Raw genomic sequence first — 22908 nt, 5'->3', positions numbered from 1 at the left:
CCTGTCAAGTGAAGGAGATCCAACTGAGGCAGCACAAGGGAACTCTCGAAAGAAGAACAAGGCTAGAGGAAGATCTGAGACAAAGAAATCTGACTTTTACCAGAGCTGACCAGAGGAAAGCACAAACACAGTCCCCCACTACCACAAATAATGCAGTCGAGTTTCCCACATTTGGGGAAATCACAGGGGTCAGCATACCCAGAATGCAATGAATGAACCTCACCCTGGGAGAACAATCTTCATGACCATGGTATCGCCTATGCAAAATAAGTATGATTTGGGATAGGGCTGGGGAGGGCCGCTGCTCAGGCACATCTCTGTCAAGTAAAGGAGATTCAACTGAGGCAGCACAAGGGAACTCTCATCTGGAGACAACAACTGCAGGGAGTACACATATTTTCAGATGAACATGGGAGGGCAGAAGGCTGCCTAATACTGAAGCACCCCCAAACAACAAACCAAATGCAACAACTAGTACAAGCATTCCTGGGGGAAGTTCTGCAGAAGATGGATTTGCATACGGTGATGTCATCCAAGCAGTGGGCCAAAGTTGGCTGGAACCCTCATCTGCATATGAAAAGAGAAAAGGGGTATGCAGGGCATGGCGGCCTTTTGCGGCGCTTGGATGACCCTTAGTTCGCATTAAACACCCCCACCCTCCTTCGGTGTGGGGCTCATGTTGACAATGCCCCAGCCCCTGAAGCATTCAAGCTGATTTCTTACAGCAGCTTGGCACTGTAACAGCTCCAGAGCTGCTCTGTAAGGCAAGTAAAAGGGTGTGTAGTTTGCATTGTGCATTGGAAGGCACAAAGTAAGCAGACAGGAGGAGAAGTCAGGATAGTGCACAAGGGTATAAAAGGGAGGGGCTCAAGAAAAAAGAAGTGGAAACAGACAGCAAACTAGGCTGGAGAGAGACCTGAGACAAAGAGATCTGAATTATACGAGAGCCGACCAGGGGAAACACAAATTATGCAGTCAAGTTTCCCACATTTGGGGAAATCGCAGGGGCAGCACACCCAGAGTGCAATGGGTGAGCCTTGCCCTGGGAGAAGCACCTTCATGATCATAGTATCTCACCTGGCAGGTAAGTAGGAGTTGGGCTTGAGCTGGGGAGGGTCGCTGCTCGGGCACCCCCCTGTCAAGTGAAGGAGATCCAACTGAGGCAGCACAAGGGAACTCTCGAAAGAAGAACAAGGCTAGAGGAAGATCTGAAACAAAGAAATCTGACTTTTACCAGAGCTGACCAGAGGAAAACACAAACACAGTCCCCCACTACCACAAATAATGCAGTCGAGTTACCCACATTTGGGGAAATCACAGGGGTCAGCATACCCAGAATGCAATGAATGAACCTCACCCTGGGAGAATAATCTTCATGACCATGGTATCTCCTATGCAAAATAAGTATGATTTGGGATAGGGCTGGGGAGGGCCGCTGCTCAGGCACATCTCTGTCAAGTAAAGGAGATTCAACTGAGGCAGCACAAGGGAACTCCAGCATCCTCTACAGACTAAGAGAAAAGGATTTACCGGTAGGTATTAAAATCCTATTTTCTCATACGACCTAGAGGATGCTGGGGTCACATTAAGAACCATGGGGTTATACCAAAGCTCTTGAACGGGTGGAAGAATGCGTACGACTCTGCAGCACCGAATGACCCAACTTGAGGTTATCATCGGCAAGGATGCAGTGGCGTTAATGTTTCCTGGTGTCAACCTGTATTATTTCAGTAGATATTGAAATGAGGATGCATCTTGCTGCCTTTCCAATGAAGCAAGTTTAATTTAGTAATAGGTGAAAAACCATCCCTACAAAGATGTTAATCAGATACTTGGCTTTGTGGACACTTTTCAGAGAACAAATTTGTTATCATAAAAATAAAGCCAGAAAATGAAGAGCTGTTTAATCACTCAATTGGATTTTTTTGCCAGCATATTTCTTTTTCTCTGCAAACCACTGCTAAATTGTGCTTCCTAGCTGTTTTTATAAAATCACTGAATCAAATCTAACTCTGATTACATCAGAGAAGGCCAGGCACCCTACACCATAACAGGGGTTTTTGAAATTTTGACTTGTCTACTTAAAGATCACCAAAATCTGATAACAAGGTCAATTACATCCCTGGGTGGGATTGAACCACCAACCCTTTGGTTAATAACCAATCACACTAACCAATTGCGCCACAGAGACACTTTGCAAAAGTCCATACTGACAAAGGCTAATAAGCATTCATCTAGAACGTTTCCTAGAAAAACTTTAAAAAGTCAATAATCTGGAGAGTTTTTGTAAGATGTTTCTTCCATCAACCAACGAAGAAACACATTGTTACTTTCCCATGATGAGTGAGTGCTTCAAGATCTCTTGCACTTACATGTGCAGCAGAGTACTGTAATGAAAGCATGCTGGGTTCATAACCCAGAGGTAGGCAGATTGAAACTATCCTCTGCTATATGCATTTTTTTTTTGTTAATTAAAGTAATCCAAAACTGGGATTGATATTTTTTCTCTTTTATTTTTACTTAAAGTACAATAACTTTTACCATTTTAATATGTTTTAATAGTATATTGACAGTATTGTTTTCTTTCAAAAATCCACTTAATTTTCTTTACCCGATTATTAAAATGGTAATTGACAAAAACAAACTACATTGTCACCAGAAGAGCAATACAAAATGTACAAGTGATATATTAAAATCATCTTTCCAGCTTGAATTTCAATGATGCATTGGGGCAACGATTTTGTGAGAAACATCTTCACCCTTAAATAAAGATTTTCTTAATTCCTTACCTGTGTGCTAATTAGATATCACCTTGTTTTCACATTAAACAGACTTCCACATGAGAAAGCAGCAAGGATGCAGTGGCGTTAATGTTTCCTGGTGTCAACCTGTATTATTTCAGTAGATATTGAAATGAGGATGCATCTTGCTGCCTTTCCAATGAAGCAAGTTTAATTTAGTAATAGGTGAAAAACCATCCCTACAAAGATGTTAATCCGATACTTGGCTTTGTGGACACTTTTCAGAGAACAAATTTGTTAGCATAAAAATAAAGCCAGAAAATGAAGAGCTGTTTAATCACTCAATTGGATTTTTCTGCCAGCATATTTCATTTTCTCTGCAACCCACTGCTAAATTGTGCTTCCTAGCTGTTTTTTGATAAAATCACTTAATCAAATCTAACTCTGATTACATCAGAGTAGGCCAGGTACCCTACACCATAAGAGGGGGTTTGAAATTTTGACTTGTCTACTTAAAGATCACCAAAATCTGATGACAAGGTCAATAACATCCCTGGGTGGGATTGAACCACCAACCCTTTGGTTAATAACCAAACACACTAACCGATTGCACCACAGAGACACTTTGCAAAAGTACATACTGACAAAGGCTAATAAGCATTCATCTAGAACGTTTCCTAGAAAAACTTTAAATAGTCAATAATCTGGAGAGTTTTTGTAAGATGTTTCTTCCATCAACCAATGAAGAAACACATTGGTACTTTCCCATGATGAGTGAGTGCTTCAGGATCTCTTGCAATTACATGTGCAGCAGAGTACTGTAATGGAAGCTCGCTGGGTCCATAACCCAGAGGTAGGCAGATTGAAACTATCCTCTGCTGTATGCATTTTTTTTTGTTAATTAAAGTAAACCAAAACTGGGATTGATATTTTTGCTCTTTTATTTTTACTTAAAGTAACAATAAGTTTTACCATTTTAATTTGTTTTAATAGTATATTGACAGTATTGTTTTCTTTCAAAAATCCACTTAATTTTCTTTACCCGATTATTAAAATGGTAATTGACAAAAACAAACTACATTGACACCAGAAGAGCAATACAAAATGTACAAGTGATATATTAAAATCATCTTTCCAGCTTGGATTTCAATGATGCATTGGGGCAACGATTTTGTGAGAAACATCTTCACCCTTAAATAAAGATTTTCTTAATTCCTTACCTGTGTGCTAATTAGATATCACCTTGTTTTCACATTAAACAGACTTCCACATGAGAAAACAGCAAAGATGCAGTGGCGTTAATGTTTCATGGTGTCAACCTGTATTATTTCCGTAGATATTGAAATGAGGATGCATCTTGCTGCCTTTCCAATGAAGCAAGTTTAATTTAGTAATAGGTGAAAAACCATCCCTACAAAGATGTTAATCAGATACTTGGCTTTGTGGACACTTTTCAGAGAACAAATTTGTTATCATAAAAATAAAGCCAGAAAATGAAGAGCTGTTTAATCACTCAATTGTATTTTTCTGCCAGCTTTTTTCTTTTTCTCTGCAACCCACTGCTAAATTGTGCTTCCTAGCTGTTTTTTTATAAAATCACTTAATCAAATCTAACTCTGATTACATCAGAGAAGGCCAGGTACCCTACACCATAAGAGGGGGTTTGCAATTTTGACTTGTCTACTTAAATATCACCGAAATCTGATCACAAGGTCAATTACGTCCCTGGGTGGGATTGAACCACCAACCTTTTGATTAATAGCTGAACACACTAACCGATTGCGCCACAGAGACACTTTGCAAAAAGAATATACTGACAAAGACTAATAAGCATTCATCTAGAACGTTTCCTAGAAAAACTTTAAAAAGTCAATAATCTGGAGAGTTTTTGTAAGATGTTTCTTCCAGCAACCAATGAAGAAACACATTGGTACTTTCGCATGATGAGTGAGTGCTTCAGGATCTCTTGCACTTACATGTGCAGCAGAGTACTGCAATGGAAGCATGCTGGGCCCATAACCCAGAGGTAGGCAGATTGAAACTATCCTTTGCTATATGCATTTTTTTTTTGTTCATTAAAGTAATCCAAAACTGGGATTGATATTTTAGCTTTTATTTTTACTTAAAGTACAATAACTTTTACCATTTTAATTTGTTTTAATAGTATATTGACAGTATTGTTTTCTTTCAAAAATCCACTTAATTTTCTTTACCCTATTATTAAAATGGTAATTGACAAAAACAAACTACATTGTCACCAGAAGAGCAATACAAAATGTACAAGTGATATATTAAAATCATCTTTCCAGCTTGAATTTCAATGATGCATTGGGGCAATGATTTTGTGAGAAACATCTTTACCCTTAAATAAAGATTTTCTTAATTCCTTACCTGTGTGCTAATTAGATATCACCTTGTTTTCACATTAAACAGACTTCCACATGAGAAAGCAGCAAGGATGCAGTGGCGTTAATGTTTCCTGGTGTCAACCTGTATTATTTCAGTAGATATTGAAATGAGGATGCATCTTGCTGCCTTTCCAATGAAGCAAGTTTAATTTAGTAATAGGTGAAAAACCATCCCTACAAATATGTTAATCAGATACTTGGCTTTGTGGACACTTTTCAGAGAACAAATTAGTTAGCATAAAAATAAAGCCAGAAAATGAAGAGCTGTTTAATCACTCAATTGGATTTTTCTGCCAGCATATTTCTTTTTCTCTGCAACCCACTGCTAAATTGTGCTTCCTAGCTGTTTTTATAAAATCACTGAATCAAATCTAACTCTGATTACATCAGAGAAGGCCAGGTACCCTACACCATAACAGGGGTTTTCGAAATTTTGACTTGTCTACTTAAAGATCAACAAAATCTGATAACAAGGTCAATTATGTCCCTGGGTGGGATTGAACCACCAACCTTTTGGTTAATAGCTGTACACACTAACTGATTGCGCCACAGCGACACTTTGCAAAAGTACATACTGACAAAGGCTAATAAGCATTCATCTAGAACGTTTCCTATAAAAACTTTAAATAGTCAATAATCTGGAGAGTTTTTGTAAGATGTTTCTTCCATCAACCAATGAAGAAACACATTGGTACTTTCCCATGATGAGTGAGTGCTTCAGGATCTCTTGCACTTACATGTGCAGCAGAGTACTGTTATGAAAGCATGCTGGGTCCATAACCCAGAGGTAGGCAGATTGAAACTATCCTCTGCTATATGCATTTTTTTTTTGTTAATTAAAGTAATCCAAAACTGGGATTGATATTTTTGCTCTTTTATTTTTACTTAAAGTACAATAACTTTTACCATTTTAATTTGTTTTAATAGTATATTGACAGTATTGTTTTCTTTCAAAAATCCAATTAATTTTCTTTACCCGATTATTAAAATGGTAATTGACAAAAACAAACTACATTGTCACCAGAAGAGCAATACAAAATGTACAAGTGATATATTAAAATCATCTTTCCAGCTTGGATTTCAATGATGCATTGGGGCAACGATTTTGTGAGAAACATCTTCACCCTTAAATAAAGATTTTCTTAATTCCTTACCTGTGTGCTAATTAGATATCACTTTGTTTTCACATTAAACAGACTTCCACATGAGAAAACAGCAAAGATGCAGTGGCGTTAATGTTTCCTGGTGTCAACCTGTATTATTTCCGTAGATATTGAAATGAGGATGCATCTTGCTGCCTTTCCAATGAAGCAAGTTTAATTTAGTAATAGGTGAAAAACCATCCCTACAAAGATGTTAATCAGATACTTGGCTTTGTGGACACTTTTCAGAGAACAAATTTGTTATCATAAAAATAAAGCCAGAAAATGAAGAGCTGTTTAATCACTCAATTGGATTTTTCTGCCAGCATTTTTCTTTTTCTCTGCAACCCACTGCTAAATTGTGCTTCCTAGCTGTTTTTTTTATAAAATCACTTAATCAAATCTAACTCTGATTACATCAGAGAAGGCCAGGTACCCTACACCATAAGAGGGGTTTTGCAATTTTGACTTGTCTACTTAAATATTACCAAAATCTGATCACAATGTCAATTACGCCCCTGGGTGGGATTGAACCACCAACCTTCTGATTAATAGCTGAACACACTAACCGATTGCGCCACAGAGACACTTTGCAAAAAGTACATACTGACAAAGACTAATAAGCATTCATCTAGAACGTTTCCTAGAAAAACTTTAAAAAGTCAATAATCTGGAGAGTTTTTGTAAAATGTTTCTTCCAGCAACCAATGAAGAAACACATTGGTACTTTCGCATGATGAGTGAGTGCTTCAGGATCTCTTGCACTTACATGTGCAGCAGAGTACTGCACTGGAAGCATGCTGGGCCCATAACCCAGAGGTAGGCAGATTGAAACTATCCTTTGCTATATGCATTTTTTTTTTGTTCATTAAAGTAATCCAAAACTGGGATTGATATTTTAGCTTTTATTTTTACTTAAAGTACAATAACTTTTACCATTTTAATTTGTTTTAATAGTATATTGACAGTATTGTTTTCTTTCAAAAATCCAATTAATTTTCTTTACCCGATTTTTAAAATGGTAATTGACAAAAACAAACTACATTGTCACCAGAAGAGCAATACAAAATGTACAAGTGATATATTAAAATCATCTTTCCAGCTTGAATTTCAATGATGCATTGGGGCAACGATTTTGTGAGAAACATCTTCACCCTTAAATAAAGATTTTCTTAATTCCTTACCTGTGTGCTAATTAGATATCACCTTGTTTTCACATTAAACAGACTTCCACATGAGAAAACAGCAAAGATGCAGTGGCGTTAATGTTTCCTGGTGTCAACCTGTATTATTTCCGTAGATATTGAAATGAGGATGCATCTTGCTGCCTTTCCAATGAAGCAAGTTTAATTTAGTAATAGGTGAAAAACCATCCCTACAAAAATGTTAATCAGATACTTGGCTTTGTGGACACTTTTCAGAGAACAAATTTGTTATCATAAAAATAAAGCCAGAAAATGAAGAGCTGTTTAATCACTCAATTGGATTTTTCTGCCAGCATTTTTCTTTTTCTCTGCAACCCACTGCTAAATTGTGCTTCCTAGCTGTTTTTTTATAAAATCACTTAATCAAATCTAACTCTGATTACATCAGAGAAGGCCAGGTACCCTACACCATAAGAGGGGGTTTGCAATTTTGACTTGTCTACTTAAATATCACCAAAATCTGATCACAAGGTCAATTATGTCCCTGGGTGGGATTGAACCACCAACTTTTTGATTAATAGCTGAACACACTAACCAATTGCGCCACAGAGACACTTTGCAAAAAGTACATACTGACAAAGACTAATAAGCATTCATCTAGAACGTTTCCTAAAAAAACTTTAAAAAGTCAATAATCTGGAGAGTTTTTGTAAGATGTTTCTTCCAGCAACCAACGAAGAAACACATTGGTACTTTCGCATGATGAGTGAGTGCTTCAGGATCTCTTGCACTTACATGTGCAGCAGAGTACTGCAATGGAAGCATGCTGGGCCCATAACCCAGAGGTAGGCAGATTGAAACTATCCTTTGCTATATGCATTTTTTTTTGTTCATTAAAGTAATCCAAAACTGGGATTGATATTTTAGCTTTTATTTTTACTTAAAGTACAACAACTTTTACCATTTTAATTTGTTTTAATAGTATATTGACAGTATTGTTTTCTTTCAAAAATCCAATTAATTTTCTTTACCCGATTATTAAAATGGTAATTGACAAAAACAAACTACATTGTCACCAGAAGAGCAATACAAAATGTACAAGTGATATATTAAAATCATCTTTCCAGCTTGAATTTCAATGATGCATTGGGGCAACGATTTTGTGAGAAACATCTTCACCCTTAAATAAAGATTTTCTTAATTCTTTACCTGTGTGCTAATTAGATATCACCTTGTTTTCACATTAAACAGACTTCCACATGAGAAAACAGCAAAGATGCAGTGGTGTTAATGTTTCCTGGTGTCAACCTGTATTATTTCTGTAGATATTGAAATGAGGATGCATCTTGCTGCCTTTTTAATGAAGCAAGTTTAATTTAGTAATAGGTGAAAAACCATCCCTACAAAGATGTTAATCAGATACTTGGCTTTGTGGACACTTTTCAGAGAACAAATTTGTTATCATAAAAATAAAGCCAGAAAATGAAGAGCTGTTTAATCACTCAATTGGATTTTTCTGCCAGCATTTTTCTTTTTCTCTGCAACCCACTGCTAAATTGTGCTTCCTAGCTGTTTTTTTTATAAAATCACTTAATCAAATCTAACTCTGATTACATCAGAGAAGGCCAGGTACCCTACACCATAAGAGAGGGTTTGCAATTTTGACTTGTCTACTTAAATATCACCAAAATCTGATCACAAGGTCAATTACGTCCCTGGGTGGGATTGAACCACCAACCTTTTGATTAATAGCTGAACACACTAACAGATTGCGCCACAGAGACACTTTGCAAAAAGTCCATACTGACAAAGACTAATAAGCATTCATCTAGAACGTTTCCTAGAAAAACTTTAAAAAGTCAATAATCTGGAGAGTTTTTGTAAGATGTTTCTTCCAGCAACCAATGAAGAAACACATTGGTACTTTCGCATGATGAGTGAGTGCTTCAGGATCTCTTGCACTTAAATGTGCAGCAGAGTACTGCAATGGAAGCATGCTGGGCCCATAACCCAGAGGTAGGCAGATTGAAACTATCCTTTGCTATATGCATTTTTTTTTGTTCATTAAAGTAATCCAAAACTGGGATTGATATTTTAGCTTTTATTTTTACTTAAAGTACAATAACTTTTACCATTTTAATTTGTTTTAATAGTATATTGACAATATTGTTTTCTTTCAAAAATCCACTTAATTTTCTTTACCCTATTATTAAAATGGTAATTAACAAAAACAAACTACATTGTCACCAGAAGAGCAATACAAAATGTACAAGTGATACATTAAAATCATCTTTCCAGCTTGAATTTCAATGATGCATTGGGGCAACGATTATGTGAGAAACATCTTCACCCTTAAATAAAGATTTTCTTAATTCCTTACCTGTGTGCTAATTAGATATCACCTTGTTTTCACATTAAACAGACTTCCACATGAGAAAGCAGCAAGGATGCAGTGGCGTTAATGTTTCCTGGTGTCAACCTGTATTATTTCAGTAGATATTGAAATGAGGATGCATCTTGCTGCCTTTCCAATGAAGCAAGTTTAATTTAGTAATAGATGAAAAACCATCCCTACAAATATGTTAATCAGATACTTGGCTTTGTGGACACTTTTCAGAGAACAAATTAGTTAGCATAAAAATAAAGCCAGAAAATGAAGAGCTGTTTAATCACTCAATTGGATTTTTCTGCCAGCATATTTCTTTTTCTCTGCAACCCACTGCTAAATTGTGCTTCCTAGCTGTTTTTATAAAATCACTGAATCAAATCTAACTACATCAGAGAAGGCCAGGTACCCTACACCATAACAGGGGGTTTGAAATTTTGACTTGTCTACTTAAAGATCACCAAAATCTGATAACAAGGTCAATTAAGTCCCTGGGTGGGATTGAACCACCAACCTTTTGGTTAATAGCCTTACACACTAACTGATTGCGCCACAGCGACACTTTGCAAAAGTACATACTGACAAAGGCTAATAAGCATTCATCTAGAACGATTCCTAGAAACATTTTAAAAAGTCAATAATGTGGAGAGTTTTTGTAAGATGTTTCTTCCATCAACCAATGAAGAAACACATTGGTACTTTCCCATGATGAGTGAGTGCTTCAGGATCTTTTGCACTTACATGTGCAGCAGAGTACTGTAATGGAAGCATGCTGGGTCCATAACCCAGAGGTAGGCAGATTGAAACTATCCTCTGCTATATGCATTTTTTTTTTGTTAATTAACGTAATCCAAAACTGGGATTGATATTTTTGCTCTTTTATTTTTACTTAAAGTACAATAACTTTTACCATTTTAATTTGTTTTAATAGTATATTGACAGTATTGTTTTCTTTCAAAAATCCACTTAATTTTCTTTACCCGATAATTAAAATGGTAATTGACAAAAACAAACTACATTGTCACCAGAAGAGCAATACAAAATGTACAAGTGATATATTAAAATCATCTTTCCAGCTTGAATTTCAATGATGCATTGGGGCAACGATTTTGTGAGAAACATCTTCACCCTTAAATAAAGATTTTCTTAATTCCTTACCTGTGTGCTAATTAGATATCACCTTGTTTTCACATTAAACAGACTTCCACATGAGAAAACAGTAAAGATGCAGTGGCGTTAATGTTTCCTGGTGTCAACCTGTATTATTTCCGTAGATATTGAAATGAGGATGCATCTTGCTGCCTTTCCAATGAAGCAAGTTTAATTTAGTAATAGGTGAAAAACCATCCCTACAAAGATGTTAATCAGATATTTGGCTTTGTGGACACTTTTCAGAGAACAAATTTGTTATCATAAAAATAAAGCCAGAAAATGAAGAGCTGTTTAATCACTCAATTGGATTTTTCTGCCAGCATTATTCTTTTTCTCTGCAACCCACTGCTAAATTGTGCTTCCTAGCTGTTTTTTTATAAAATCACTTAATCAAATCTAACTCTGATTACATCAGAGAAGGCCATGGAGAACAAAAATGTTGAGGTTCCAAAAATAGGGAAAGATCAAGATCCACTTCCACCTCGTGCTGAAGCTGCTGCCACTAGTCATGCCCTGCACGCCCCTTTTCTCTTTTCATATGCAGACGAGGGTTGAAGCCAACTTTGACCCACTGCTTGGATGACATCACCGTATGCAAATCCATCTGCTGCAGGCCTTCCCCCAGGAATGCTTGCACTAGTTGTTGCATTTGGTTTGTTGTTTGGGGGTGCTTCAGTATTAGGCAGCCTTCTGCCCTCCCATGTTCATCTGAAAATATGTGTTCTCCCTGCAGTTGTTGTCCCCAGATGAGAGTTCCCTTGTGCTGCCTCAGTTGAATCTCCTTTACTTGACAGAGATGTGCATGAGCAGCGGCCCTCCCCAGCCCTATCCCAAATCATACTTATTTTGCATAGGAGATACCATGGTCATGAAGATTACTCTCCCAGGGTGAGGTTCATTCATTGCATTCTGGGTATGCTGACCCCTGTGATTTCCCCAAATGTGGGAAACGCGACTGCTTTATTTGTTGGTAGTGGGGGGACTGTGTTTGTGCTTTCTTCTGGTCAGCTCTGGTAAAAGTCAGATTTCTTTGTCTCAGATCTTCCTCTAGCCTTGTTCTTCTTTCGAGAGTTCCTTTGTGCTGCCTCAGTTGGATCTCCTTCACTTGACAGGGGGGTGCCCGAGCAGCGACCCTCCCCAGTTCTTGCCCAACTCCTACTTACCTGCCAGGTGAGATACTATGATCATGAAGGTGCTTCTCCCAGGGCAAGGCTCACCCATTGCACTCTGGGTGTGCTGCCCCTGCGATTTCCCCAAATGTGGGAAACTTGACTGCATAATTTGTGTTTCCCCTGGTCGGCTCTCGTATAATTCAGATCTCTTTGTCTCAGGTCTCTCTCACAAAAAAAATTCGGTGAGGTTTAGCCAAAATGCGTTCGAACACAAAACACGGCCGCGGAACCGAACCCAAAACCAAAACACAAAACCCGAAAAATTTCCGGTGCACATCTCTAGTGGCCATGCCATGTCACTGTGCAGGAGCCAGCACCGCTCACACACTAGTCCCCGGTGCAGCCCCCAACCCCCGGGACACCCGGAGCAACAAAATGTAGATTCAGGCCACCAGGCCACGCCCCTACCTATGAAACCATGCCTCCTTTTTACCATTGCGCTGCTTATCTGCGCGCACTGCATTACAATCTCCCTCGCCACCTCTCTGGGTGTCACCAGTGATAGTGACACCTCTGCCATGCTTGTAGCAGCTGGTCCTAAGATCTACACCTCAAGCCCTGAGTGTTTGCCCTTGTGACTTGTTGATCATCATAGCAAAGCAGATGCTTACAGAAAACTGCAGGGGCTTAGATTGAAAATAAAAAAAATTGATGGGTATAAGGTAGAGAGGAGCGGGTTCGGTTCTCCGAGAACCGAATTCCCCACGAACCCCACGAACTCCTCCTCCGAGGCAGGCTCGGTTGTTCCCGCCTGCCTCGGAAAACCTGAACAAGGGAAAATGTCATCATCCCGCTGTCGGATTCTCGCGAGATTCGGATTTCATATAAAGAGTGCAAGCATTCCTGGGGGAAGGCCTGCAGCAGATGGATTTGCATATGGTGATGTCATCCAAGCAGTGGGTCAAAGTTGGCTTCAGAAACAAACAGGAATGCTTGCACTAGTTGTTGCATTTGGTTTGTTGTTTGGGGGTGCTTCAGTATTAGGCAGCCTTCTGCCCTCCCATGTTCATCTGAAAATATGTGTTCTCCCTGCAGTTGTTGTCCCCAGATGAGAGTTCCCTTGTGCTGCCTCAGTTGAATCTCCTTTACTTGACAGAGATGTGCCTGAGCAGCGGCCCTCCCCAGCCCTATCCCAAATCATACTTATTTTGCATATGAGATACCATGGTCATGAAGATTATTCTCCCAGGGTGAGGTTCATTCATTGCATTCTGGGTATGCTGACCCCTGTGATTTCCCCAAATGTGGGTAACTCGACTGCATTATTTGTGGTAGTGGGGGACTGTGTTTGTGTTTTCCTCTGGTCAGCTCTGGTAAAAGTCAGATTTCTTTGTTTCAGATCTTCCTCTAGCCTTGTTCTTCTTTCGAGAGTTCCCTTGTGCTGCCTCAGTTGGATCTCCTTCACTTGACAGGGGGGTGCCCGAGCAGCGACCCTCCCCAGCTCAAGCCCAACTCCTACTTACCTGCCAGGTGAGATACTATGATCATGAAGGTGCTTCTTCCAGGGCAAGGCTCACCCATTGCACTCTGGGTGTGCTGCCCCTGCGATTTCCCCAAATGTGGGAAACTTGACTGCATAATTTGTGTTTCCCCTGGTCGGCTCTCGTATAATTCAGATCTCTTTGTCTCAGGTCTCTCTCCAGCCTAGTTTGCTGTCTGTTTCCACTTCTTTTTTCTTGAGCCCCTCCCTTTTATACCCTTGTGCACTATCCTGACTTCTCCTCCTGTCTGCTTACTTTGTGCCTTCCAATGCACAATGCAAACTACACACCCTTTTACTTGCCTTACAGAGCAGCTCTGGAGCTGTTACAGTGCCAAGCTGCTGTAAGAAATCAGCTTGAATGCTTCAGGGGCTGGGGCATTGTCAACATGAGCCCCACACCGAAGGAGGGTGGGGGTGTTTAATGCGAACTAAGGGTCATCCAAGCGCCGCAAAAGGCCGCCATGCCCTGCATACCCCTTTTCTCTTTTCATATGCAGATGAGGGATCCAGCCAACTTTGGCCCACTGCTTGGATGACATCACCGTATGCAAATCCGTCTTCTGCAGAACTTCCCCCAGGAATGCTTGTACTAGTTGTTGCATTTGGTTTGTTGTTTGGGGGTGCTTCAGTATTAGGCAGCCTTCTGCCCTCCCATGTTCATCTGAAAATATGTGTTCTCCCTGCAGTTGTTGTCCCCAGATGAGAGTTCCCTTGTGCTGCCTCAGTTGAATCTCCTTTACTTGACAGAGATGTGCCTGAGCAGCGGCCCTCCCCAGCCCTATCCCAAATCATACTTATTTTGCATAGGCGATACCATGGTCATGAAGATTGTTCTCCCAGGGTGAGGTTCATTCATTGCATTCTGGGTATGCTGACCCCTGTGATTTCCCCAAATGTGGGAAACTCGACTGCATTATTTGTGGTAGTGGGGGACTGTGTTTGTGCTTTCCTCTGGTCAGCTCTGGTAAAAGTCAGATTTCTTTGTCTCAGATCTTCCTCTAGCCTTGTTCTTCTTTCGAGAGTTCCCTTGTGCTGCCTCAGTTGGATCTCCTTCATTTGACAGGGGGTGCCCGAGCAGCAATCCTCCACAGCTCTGGCCCAACTCCTACTTACCTGCCAGGTGAGATACTATGATCTTCACTGTTAGGGCAATCAGGATGTGGAATTCCCTGCCAGGGAAGGTGGTAATGGCGGACTCTGTAATTGGATTTAAAAAAGGAATGGATACATTTCTGAATGAAAAAGCTATCCAAGGTTATAATACTTAAAATATCAACATGGTTAATCCGGGGGTAACATGAGTTGTAGTAGCTAACTAGTCATAAAACATTATTCAGCAAGTATGTAGAATCATCACAACTTAAAACAGGTTGAACACGATGGGCAATTTGCCTCTATTCAACCTCAAAAACTATGTTACTATATGTTACTATATTACTATGTTACTGTAGTATACAGAACACCACAATGCAATGAGCAGTGATAGTGAGCACTGATGAGGATACTAGAACTGACACTGAGCAGCAAGATGCAGCACTGGACTATTAGTAATGTACTGTAGTATGCTGAGCACAACAATGCAGCACAAGACAATGAGCAGTGATACTGAGCACTGATGAGGATACTACTGAGAACTGACACTGAGCAGGAGAGACACACTACTAGTATTACTGAGCAGCAATAAGTATCCACTAATACTGAGCACTGATATTGAGATTTCCACTGAGAGAACATAGCCACGTCCTCTCCGCTCTCTCTTCAATGCACGAGTAAAAATGGCGGCAACGCGCAGCTCTTTATATGGAATCCGAATCTCGCGAGAATCCGACAGCGGGATGATGACATTTTCCCTTGTTCAGGTTTTCCGAGTCAGGCGGGAACAACCGAGCCTGCCTCGGAGGAGGAGTTCGTGGGGTTCGTGGGGAATTCGGTTCTCGGAGAACCGAACCCGCTCCTCTCTACCTTATACCCATCAATTTTTTTTATTTTCAATCTAAGCCCCTGCAGTTTTCTGTAAGCATCTGCTTTGCTATGATGATCAACAAGTCACAAGGGCAAACACTCAGGGCTTGAGGTGTAGATCTTAGGACCAGCTGCTACAAGCATGGCAGAGGTGTCACTATCACTGGTGACACCCAGAGAGGTGGCGAGGGAGATTGTAATGCAGTGCGCGCAGATAAGCAGCGCAATGGTAAAAAGGAGGCATGGTTTCATAGGTAGGGGCGTGGCCTGGTGGCCTGAATCTACATTTTGTTGCTCCGGGTGTCCCGGGGGTTGGGGGCTGCACCGGGGACTAGTGTGTGAGCGGTGCTGGCTCCTGCACAGTGACATGGCATGGCCACTAGAGATGTGCACCGGAAATTTTTCGGGTTTTGTGTTTTGGTTTTGGGTTCGGTTCCGCGGCCGTGTTTTGGGTTCGAACGCGTTTTGGCTAAACCTCACCGAATTTTTTTTGTCGGATTCGGGTGTGTTTTGGATTCGGGTGTTTTTTTCAAAAAACCCTAAAAAACAGCTTAAATCATAGAATTTGGGAGTCATTTTGATCCCAAAGTATTATTAACCTCAATAACCATAATTTCCACTAATTTTCAGTCTATTCTTAACACCTCACACCTCACAATATTATTTTTAGTCCTAAAATTTGCACCGAGGTCGCTGGATGACTAAGCTCAGTGACCCAAGTGGCCGACACAAACACCTGGCCCATCTAGGAGTGGCACTGCAGTGTCACGCATGATGGCCCTTCCAAAAAACACTCCCCAAACAGCACATGACGCAAAGAAAAAAAGAGGCGCAATGAGGTAGCTGTGTGACTAAGCTCAGCGACCCAAGTGGCCGACACAAACACCTGGCCCATCTAGGAGTGGCACTGCAGTGTCACGCAGGATGGCCCTTCCAGAAACACTCCCCAAACAGCACATGACGCAAAGAAAAAAAGAGGCGCAATGAGGTAGCTGTGTGACTAAGCTCAGCGACCCAAGTGGCCGACACAAACACCTGGCCCATCTAGGAGTGGCACTGCAGTGTCACGCAGGATGGCCCTTCCAAAAAACACTCCCCAAACAGCACATGACGCAAAGAAAAAAAGTGGCGCAATGAGGTAGCTGTGTGACTAAGCTCAGCGACCCAAGTGGACGACACAAACACCTGGCCCATCTAGGAGTGTCACTGCAGTGTCACGCAGGATGGCCCTTCCAAAAAACACTCCCCAAACAGCACATGACGCAAAGAAAAAAAGAGGCGCAATGAGGTAGCTGTGTGACTAAGCTCAGCGACCCAAGTGGCCGACACAAACACCTGGCCCATCTAGGAGTGGCACTGCAGTGTCACGCAGGATGGCCCTTCCAAAAAACACTCACCAAACAGCACATGACGCAAAGAAAAATAAAAGAAAAAAGAGGTGCAAGGTGGAATTGCCTTGGGCCCTCCCACCCACCCTTATGTTGTATAAACAGGACATGCACACTTTAACCAACCCATCATTTCAGTGACAGGGTCTGCCACACGACTGTGACTGAAATGACGGGTTGGTTTGGACCCCCACCAAAAAAGAAGCAATAAATCTCTCCTTGCACAAACTGGCTCTATAGAGGCAAGATGTCCACCTCATCATCATCCTCCGATTCATCACCGTGTACATCCCCCTCCTCACAGATTATCAATTCGTCCCCACTGGAATCCACCATCTCAGCTCCCTGTATACTTTGTGGAGGCAATTGCTGCTGGTCAATGTCTCCACGGAGCAATTGATTATAATTCATTTTAATGAACATCATCTTCTCCACATTTTCTGGAAGTAACCTCGTACGCCGATTGCTGACAAGGTGAGCGGCGGCACTAAACACTCTTTCGGAGTACACACTTGTGGGAGGGCAACTTAGGTAGAATAAAGCCAGTTTGTGCAAGGGCCTCCAAATTGCCTCTTTTTCCTGCCAGTATACGTACGGACTGTCTGACGTGCCTACTTGGATGCGGTCACTCATATAATCCTCCACCATTCTTTCAATGGTGAGAGAATCATATGCAGTGACAGTAGACGACATGTCCGTAATCGTTGGCAGGTCCTTCAGTCCGGACCAGATGTCAGCATCAGCAGTCGCTCCAGACTGCCCTGCATCACCGCCAGCGGGTGGGCTCGGAATTCTGAGCCTTTTCCTCGCACCCCCAATTGCGGGAGACTGTGAAGGAGGAGCTGTTGACCGATCAAGTTCCGCTTGACTTGATAATTTTCTCACCAGCAGGTCTTTGAACCCCTGCAGACTTGTGTCTGCCGGAAAGAGAGATACAACGTAGGTTTTAAATCTAGGATCGAGCACGGTGGCCAAAATGTAGTGCTCTGATTTCAACAGATTGACCACCCGTGAATCCTGGTTAAGCGAATGAAGGGCTCCATCCACAAGTCCCACATGCCTAGCGGAATCGCTCTGTCTTAGCTCCTCCTTCAATGTCTCCAGCTTCTTCTGCAAAAGCCTGATGACGGGAATGACCTGACTCAGGCTGGCAGTGTCTGAACTGACTTCACGTGTGGCAAGTTCAAAGGTTGCAGAACCTTGCACAACGTTGAAATCATTCTCCACTGCGCTTGAGACAGGTGCATTCCACCTCCTATATCGTGGTCAGATGTATAGGCTTGAATGGCCTTTTGCTGCTCCTCCATCCTCTGAAGCATATAGAGGGTTGAATTCCACCTCGTTTCCACTTCTTGCTTCAGATGATGGCAGGGCAGGTTCAGGCGTTTTTGGTGTTGCTCCAGTCTTCTGTACGTGGTGCCTGTACGCCGAAAGTGTCCCGCAATTCTTGTGGCCACCGACAGCATCTCTTGCACGCCCCTGTCGTTTTTTAAATAATTCTGCACCACCAAATTCAAGGTATGTGCAAAACATGGGACGTGCTGGAATTTGCCCAGATATAATGCACGCACAATATTGCTGGCGTTGTCCGATGCCACAAATCCACAGGAGAGTCCAATTGGGGTAAGCCATTCTGTGATGATCTTCCTCAGTTGCCGTAAGAGGTTTTCATCTGTGTGCGTATTCTGGAAAGCGGTGATACAAAGCGTAGCCTGCCTAGGAAAGAGTTGGCGTTTGCGAGATGCTGCTACTGGTGCCGCCGCTGCTGTTCTTGCGGCGGGAGTCAATACATCTACCCAGTGGGCTGTCACAGTCATATAGTCCTGAGTCTGCCCTGCTCCACTTGTCCACATGTCCGTGGTTAAGTGGACATTGGGTACAACTGCATTTTTTAGGACACTGGTGAGTCTTTTTCTGAGGTCTGTGTACATTTTCGGTATCGCCTGCCTAGAGAAATGGAACCTAGATAGTATTTGGTACCGGGGACACAGTACCTCAATCAAGTCTATAGTTGGCTCTGAAGTAATGATGGATACCGGAACCACGTTTCTCACTGCCCAGGATGCCAAGGCCTCAGTTATCCGCTTTGCAGCAGGATGACTGCTGTGATATTTCATCTTCCTCGCAAAGGACTGTTGGACAGTCAATTGCTTGGTGGAAGTAGTAAAAGTGGTCTTACGACTTCCCCTCTGGGATGACCATCGACTCCCAGCAGCAACAACAGCAGCGCCAGCAGCAGTAGGCGTTACACTCAAGGATGCATTGGAGGAATCCCAGGCAGGAGAGAACTCGTCAGAATTGCCAGTGACATGGCCTGCAGGACTATTGGCATTCCTGGGGAAGGAGGAAATTGACACTGAGGGAGTTGGTGGGGTGGTTTGCGTGAGCTTGGTTACAAGAGGAAGGGATTTACTGGTCAGTGGACTGCTTCCGCTGTCGCCCAAAGTTTTTGAACTTGTCACTGACTTATGATGAATGCGCTGCAGGTGACGTATAAGGGAGGATGTTCCGAGGTGGTTAACGTCCTTACCCCTACTTATTACAGCTTGACAAAGGCAACACACGGCTTGACACCTGTTGTCCGCATTTCTGTTGAAATACTTCCACACCGAAGAGCTGATTTTTTTGGTATTTTCACCAGGCATGTCAATGGCCATATTCCTCCCACGGACAACAGGTGTCTCGCCGGGTGCCTGACTTAAACAAACCACCTCACCATCAGAATCCTCCTTGTCAATTTCCTCCCCAGCGCCAGCAACACCCATATTCTCCTCATCCTGGTGTACTTCAACACTGACATCTTCAATCTGACTATCAGGAACTGGACTGCGGGTGCTCCTTCCAGCACTTGCAGGGGGTGTGCAAATGGTGGAAGGTGCATGCTCTTCACGTCCAGTGTTGGGAAGGTCAGGCATCGCAACCGACACAATTGGACTCTCCTTGTGGATTTGTGATTTTGAAGAACGCACAGTTCTTTGCTGTGCTTTTGCCAGCTTAAGTCTTTTCATTTTTCTAGCGAGAGGCTGAGTGCTTCCATCCTCATGTGAAGCTGAACCACTAGCCATGAAGATAGGCCAGGGCCTCAGCCGTTCCTTGCCACTCCGTGTGGTAAATGGCATATTGGCAAGTTTACGCTTCTCCTCCGACGATTTTTATTTAGATTTTTGAGTCATTTTTTTACTGATCTTTTGTGTTTTGGATTTTACATGCTCTGTACTATGACATTGGGCATCGGCCTTGGCAGACGACGTTGATGGAATTTCATCGTCTCGGCCATGACTAGTGGCAGCAGCTTCAGCACGAGGTGGAAGTGGATCTTGATCTTTCCCTATTTTTGGAACCTCAACATTTTTGTTCTCCATATTTTAATAGGCACAACTAAAAGGCACCTCAGGTAAACAATGGAGATGGATGGATACTAGTATACTTATGGATGACGAGTGACTGACGACACAGAGGTAGCTACAGCCGTGGACTACCGTACTGCGTCTGCTAGTATAGAGATGATAATTAATGATATAAAAAAAAATATATATATAACTACTGTAGGTATATATAATATAATGACGGACCTGGTGGACACTGTCAGCAGACTGCTAAACTACTAGTATGAAGAAGATAGAAAAAAACTTCCACCACAGGTAGGTAGGTATACAATTATGGACGAGCACTGACGACACAGAGATAGCCACAGCCGTGGCCTACCGTACTGCGTCTGCTAGTATAGAGATGATAATTAATGATATAAAAAAAAATATATATAACTACTGTAGGTATATATAATATAATGACGGACCTGGTGGACACTGTCAGCAGACTGCTAAACTACTAGTATGAAGAAGATAGAAAAAAAAAACCACCACAGTTAGGTATACAATTATGGACGAGTGACGACACAGAGGTAGGTACAGCCGTGGACTACCGTACTGCGTCTGCTAGTATAGATAATATACTAAATATATTACTACTGTAGGTATATAATATAATGACGGACCTGGTGGACACTGTCAGCAGACTCCTAAACTACTAGTATGAAGAAGATAGAAAAAAAAACCCCACCACAGGTAGGTATACAATTATGGACGAGCACTGACGACACAGAGGTAGGTACAGCCGTGGACTACCGTACTGCATCTGCTAGTATAGATAATATAATAAATATATTACTACTGTAGGTATATAATATAATGACGGACCTGTGGACACTGTCAGCAGACTGCTAAACTACTAGTATGAAGAAGATAAAAAAAAAAACCCACCACAGGTAGGTAGGTATACAATTATGGACGAGCACTGACGACACAGAGATAGCCACAGCCGTGGACTACCGTACTGCGTCTGCTAGTATAGATAATATAATAAATATATTACTACTGTAGGTATATAATATAATGATGGACCTGGTGGACACTGTCAGTAGACTCCTAAACTACTAGTATGAAGAAGATAGAAAAAAAAAAACCACCACAGGTAGGTAGGTATACAATTATGGACGAGCACTGACGACACAGAGATAGCCACAGCCGTGGACTACCGTACTGCGTCTGCTAATATAGAGATGATAAAGATGAAAAAAAATATATAACACTACTGCAGGTAAATATTTATATAATATATGTATGACGGACCTGCTGGACACTGTCAGCAGAATGCATTTATAGAATAAAAAAAAAACACCACAGGAGTGTTTAACTTTTTCAGGCAGACAATATACTGGTGGTCACACTGGCAGCAAAAGTGTGCACTGTACTCCTGCTATAACTGCTCCCCAGTCTCCCCCACAATTAAGCTGTGTGAGCAGTGAGCACTCAGCACAGTCAGATATACATAGATAATATATAATGCAGCACACTGAGGCTGAGCACAGATATGGTATGTGTATCGTTTTTTTTCAGGCAGAGAACGGATTATAAATAATAAAACTGGTGGTCACTATCAGCAAAACTCTGCACTACTGAGTACTCCTGACAAGTTCAACTGCTCCCCAAATTAGTAGTAAATCAAATGTCACTCGTCTCTATCTTCTAATCTAAACGGAGAGGACGCCAGCCACGTCCTCTCCCTATCAATCTCAATGCACGTGTGAAAATGGCGGCGACGCGCGGCTCCTTATATAGAATCCAAGTCTCGTGAGAATCCTACAGCGGGATGATGACGTTCGGGCGCGCTCGGGTTAACCGAGCAAGGCGAGAGGATCCGAGTCTGCTCGGACCCGAGCAAAAAAGGGTGAAGTTCGGGCGGGTTCGGATTCCGAGGAACCGAACCCGCTCATCTCTTATGGCCACCCAGCATGACGCCTCCCTTCTTGACCATGCTGTAATTGCAGTCGCACTGCAGTTCAGCGTGATCATAAAAAATGGTGTAGCCTCCTGCTGGTGCAGACTGTATGTGCGCGCAGGAAGCCGCCACCATTTTTGTGATCACAGCGGCTGAATGTGATGTCATACAGCTGCTGTGACCACGCCCCCTGTGTCTCCTCCATTGCAGACCCCATTTTGAAGCCTTGCCCCCGCACCGCTCCATCCCTGACTTGGAAATGGAGTGTTGCTGACCCCCCTCTCCCCCCCTGCCCCGATTGACAGGCAGAGGCGATCGCATTCTCTGCGGGGTGCCGCAGAAAATGCAGGCACATGCGTATGCTCTTAGCAATTTTTGCAGTTGGATCACTTATTGTGATTGCAATCCAACCTGAATCAGGCCCTATTACCTATCACAATGCGCTGCGGGCAGTACAAAATTGGTTTAATATAGGAGAAAAACCCCCAGACCTGTGCTCCTTAACTGTACCTGGTGGCTAGTGGAGCGGCTGCCCAGTAATCAGTGTCCACGCCAGTGCGCACACGGTCCACCCCCTACGGCCACGCTCCTCTTCATCAGCGGCCTCGTGATCCGGAAGGGCGGTGTGTGTGTGACTGACCTTAGGAAGAAA

At 42.1% G+C, this 22908-nt stretch overlaps 8 non-coding genes across 8 annotated transcripts; 5 read left to right on the top strand and 3 right to left on the bottom strand.

Moving 5' to 3' along the window:
- Positions 1-110: 110 nt before the first annotated feature.
- On the bottom strand, positions 111-274 carry LOC135048139 (U1 spliceosomal RNA). Its single transcript, XR_010240078.1, has one exon. It is a non-coding gene; the product is annotated as a U1 spliceosomal RNA (small nuclear RNA).
- A 655-nt stretch (positions 275-929) lies between these two features.
- On the bottom strand, positions 930-1092 carry LOC135048163 (U1 spliceosomal RNA). The gene has a single exon (XR_010240102.1). It is a non-coding gene; the product is annotated as a U1 spliceosomal RNA (small nuclear RNA).
- A 152-nt stretch (positions 1093-1244) lies between these two features.
- Positions 1245-1408, bottom strand: LOC135048147 (U1 spliceosomal RNA). The gene has a single exon (XR_010240086.1). It is a non-coding gene; the product is annotated as a U1 spliceosomal RNA (small nuclear RNA).
- A 10403-nt stretch (positions 1409-11811) lies between these two features.
- Positions 11812-11977, top strand: LOC135048161 (U1 spliceosomal RNA). The gene has a single exon (XR_010240100.1). It is a non-coding gene; the product is annotated as a U1 spliceosomal RNA (small nuclear RNA).
- A 152-nt stretch (positions 11978-12129) lies between these two features.
- Positions 12130-12292, top strand: LOC135048162 (U1 spliceosomal RNA). Its single transcript, XR_010240101.1, has one exon. It is a non-coding gene; the product is annotated as a U1 spliceosomal RNA (small nuclear RNA).
- A 993-nt stretch (positions 12293-13285) lies between these two features.
- Positions 13286-13449, top strand: LOC135048155 (U1 spliceosomal RNA). Its single transcript, XR_010240094.1, has one exon. It is a non-coding gene; the product is annotated as a U1 spliceosomal RNA (small nuclear RNA).
- A 152-nt stretch (positions 13450-13601) lies between these two features.
- LOC135048066 (U1 spliceosomal RNA) lies at positions 13602-13764 on the top strand. Its single transcript, XR_010240015.1, has one exon. It is a non-coding gene; the product is annotated as a U1 spliceosomal RNA (small nuclear RNA).
- Positions 13765-14419: 655 nt separating this feature from the next.
- On the top strand, positions 14420-14583 carry LOC135048137 (U1 spliceosomal RNA). The gene has a single exon (XR_010240076.1). It is a non-coding gene; the product is annotated as a U1 spliceosomal RNA (small nuclear RNA).
- The last annotated feature ends 8325 nt before the right edge of the window (positions 14584-22908 follow it).

Source organism: Pseudophryne corroboree, unplaced genomic scaffold, assembly GCF_028390025.1.
Source record: "Pseudophryne corroboree isolate aPseCor3 unplaced genomic scaffold, aPseCor3.hap2 scaffold_945, whole genome shotgun sequence".
Lineage (NCBI taxonomy): Eukaryota > Metazoa > Chordata > Amphibia > Anura > Myobatrachidae > Pseudophryne > Pseudophryne corroboree.
The sequence above is the reverse complement of the archived record's forward strand: the minus strand, read 5'-3'. Positions and strand labels throughout refer to the sequence as shown.